Below are 3,900 nucleotides of genomic sequence, written 5' to 3'. Positions count from 1 at the left end.
TAAGTTTGTGTGGCATTCATACCCCAATCAACGCCTTATTGGGAGTTCGTTACTCATAGCATAAGACGGGTAAGCCTCGACGACCATAGGATGGAAAAAGGAGGGTTTGTGTGGCCGTGGGGCTCTTGCCGATGTCCGATGGGGGGCTTGATACTCACAGCATCGGACGGCTTGCTTATATATTGTGTAGATTGGTTTGGCAACCGAAAAACATAGAAAGGTAACGGTTGTCTGGCCAGGAGGCTCTCGGCGGCGTCCGATGGGAGCACACGCATCGAACGGGTAATCTAATCAAAATTTACAGTTTTAAACTATATAATCAAATAAATGACCTTTACTAATCTCACTAGTTAACTATCTGCCCAGACTTGCTTGAGAACTGACTTGATAATGTCTTTCAGTCACACGTTATGTCAGGAGAACGTCTTTAAACTCTAATCAAGGAAATATCATAGCTTCTGTTTTCGTCTTTTTAAAGAACGTCAGAAGTTTTGCTCTAACCATTTCGTGTGAAAATTATGAAAATTCACTGGTGTGCAGTTTGTTACAGTATTGAGATCTGACTGGTCAGTCGCCATTATTTAGTTTGTGAATTACTGTATCAGAAGTAGTGAATTTTAATATTTCATTTGCTTGATAATTTTACACAATATACAACATTATTAATCTAAAGGGAATGGTACGGGGGATGATGGTTTTACAGCAGGGATGCTTTTTGATTTTTATTATTTTTTTCAACAAAGGGGATGTCATCCCCCCGCATCCCCCCTCAATTCGAGCCTTGTCCGGAGTGACCAATCAGATGTCTGGGGTATACCAAGAGCCAGCAAGGACACCTCTGACTTCTCCACTGCTTGCTTTTAAATGTGCTTTTAGGAAAAACTGATAACAAAACAAAACTAAAACAGTGACCACTCATGCAAACTTGGAGAATTTATCAGAGCAGTCCAGGCAGTGTGTCAGTGTGCTAAAGTGGATTTTACATAAAAAATAAAAACAAACCCACAAAACTTTCTGATAGAGGTAATAATATAATAGTTCTCCTTACCTAATATGGGTTAGGTGGATGCTCAATAAGATCTGGCTGGAGAGCTGCATTTAAACGGAGGCGGAGTGGCAGCTGTGCGTCGAGTTTTCTCCATAGCAACCGAAATCGAAACTGATAGTTTCTGGCCAACATAATGCCCTTGATTCTTAAAATCAGTTCTTTAGTTTACGTGTGTGTTTTTGCATTTTTTTTAAAAAAAGTTAAATTTAAGACTTTTTAGTCCTTTTTAAGAACGTTATGAATGCAAATTTATCCTTTCCTTTTCACATTCCATTTCAAGAAATCTGAGTTCCTGACCTACTTGATAATTAAATAGTCTAAGTAAAGTACATTTTTTTCTGCCAAGAACCGCAAAATATAGTTTAAATAATTTGCACAAATGCTGATACAAATGTTGAAAAAGCCGTGAGCTACTTCTGTTTCTGAATAAATAAAGCAGTTATCACGAGTCTATTTCGAGTAGAAGTATCGTCATAAATAACAACCAAAAAAAGTCACGATCCAACCATTTTTAAACCCCTTGTCGAGGCTGAATCCACGGAGCTCTAAACTAATTTTAGACTCGTTAAGCGACATCGCTCCGGTGCTCTTGGATTCGAGCGTTCAGTTAAACCCTGCAATGTGGATAAACGCGTTTTTCATTTTTAGTATTATTTCTGCATTATAATAATTACAAAATAACAAATAAAATGTATCTACGTTCTAGCTTAAGTGGGTAAAAAAATACACTAAAGTTCAGCCTGTCATGTTTAATATTAGGCTATTTTTAAATATATTAAATAAGAATAATCATGCAATTAGTAAATTGAAATTTAGCCTAAGGTGAAACCGAAAATGTTAAAACAAATAGATATGTAGCTCTTACCATTGAAGAGTAGTAAAAACAGAACTATTCTGAAAGCTTTCTTTCTGTACATTTGTAAGTTTAATAAATATGATCCGGATTTCATAAATGGCTCCATCGTGTCTCAGTTTCTGATTCCCTCATCCGACTGACCAGGCTACGCCTCTCTAGGTAAGGTTGTTCAAAGATTGTCCCTTTCTTTTTTTGGTTATATCCGCATATCTGAATGTATAAACAACATTTCCGCGTGAGCGCGCGCCCCTGTTTCTACACGTCTACGGATGCTTTTATCTACAGATTGATCCATATGTCTGCTCTTCTCTTACTCCGAGATATCAACATTTGTGTACGTTTTATGGGACGTGCAGCAAGTGTATGTTAGCTTATGTCCCGCCGGTTCATACTCATCTAAGCTCGCAATCATGCAGCATATTCATTCTGAACGAATCTCTTCCCAGATTTCGAAAATGTCAATAGATTTTTGTCATAGTTTCTGTCATTCAGAAAAAGTTTTAGTTCGTCATCGTCTATTTTTTTGTCCGTGAAAAAAATGCTGTTGAGATAAATTATAATAAAAATGATTTGTCAAGGGTTTTGGTGGGAGTTTGTTGCATTTACACAGTTTTGTCCAGCAGGCGACCACCGTGTTTCAATCACTTTAAAAAGGTAAATCATTTTGCGAAGCAACTGGTTCATCTGATTCAGAGTTTCTAAAAGGTTCATTTCTATCATCACTAGTTAGTAATACAGCGTCAAATGCAACAATATATCAGAATGACATATTTTTATTCCATACTTGCATCAATCAAGTGTCTCCAGAATGAAGGAGAAACAAACCATTTTACAACGGCTTCTCATCACTAAATGAATTATTTTATAGTATTTTACACAGTAATAAAGGCTATGTTGATTAGTATTGTGTGATTAATATTCATTAACCTTATGAAAAATACCCAGTGTGGCTTGAAAAACACAGATAAACCATATACTGTTGCAATTATTCTCCTCAGAGTCAGTCAAAATGATACTATCTTCTTTGTATTTCAGCAACAGCTTGATGCCTTCACATTCAAGTGATTTCCTTTAATGACATAACTCTCACTATGACAGCTAATGTGTTTTGTTCATCCTGTGTCCTTTGTGGAAAAGCTGTACAGCCCAGGAACTAAATCAGAAAGGGTGCAGTTCATCCGCGATCAAATTTTGGTAGTAGTTCCACATTTAATTGAAAAGATGCAATATGACTTCTATAAGAACAATCTATAGTATTTGATATGAACACATTTCAAAACTTAAACTTCTCTTCTTTGTTCCTGTAGAACAGCATTTTAAATGTTTATTTTTAACTTAATTCACTACATTTTATAATGTAACATACTGGTACATTAGGAAAATTTGCTCTGGAATAGCGAATAAAATCAGCCTTCCCAATAAAACTGGTGCAGTTTCTTGGTACTACAAATGTGTGTTTCACATTGTTGTATAGTAACACTATACAACAATATATATATATACACACACACACACACACACACACACACACATATATATATATATATATATATATATAAGTAAAATATTTACTCACCTCCACCACTACCGTTGACATTGACCTGGAATCTCTTGTAAATGGTGGCACTTTTTTTGATAATCTTCAGATGATAAACTCCAGAGTGTGTGGATTTGGTGTCTCTGATGATGAGAGATCCTGTATATCTGTCCAGCTCCAGACTGTCTCCAAATCTCCCGTCATCAGTGTTATATGTTTCGAAGATTTTGTTCTTCATATGGATTTCAGCTAAGAGCTTGTGCTCATCTCCAAACATCCACAGTATTTGATCATTTCTCTGTATTTCAGTCTCACCAGTACGCAGAGCAAGATTTTTCCCCTCTTTCACTGAAACTACTTTGACTGTGTGTGTCTCGGCACCAAATGCATCTGGGGAACAAATACAAACAGTTCTAATATCATTTGTCATTATATACAGGTGCTTCTCAATAAGTCTTT

Source organism: Cyprinus carpio, chromosome A22 (genome assembly GCF_018340385.1).
Source record: "Cyprinus carpio isolate SPL01 chromosome A22, ASM1834038v1, whole genome shotgun sequence".
Taxonomy (NCBI): Eukaryota; Metazoa; Chordata; class Actinopteri; order Cypriniformes; family Cyprinidae; genus Cyprinus; species Cyprinus carpio.
This window is presented reverse-complemented; position numbering follows the sequence as displayed.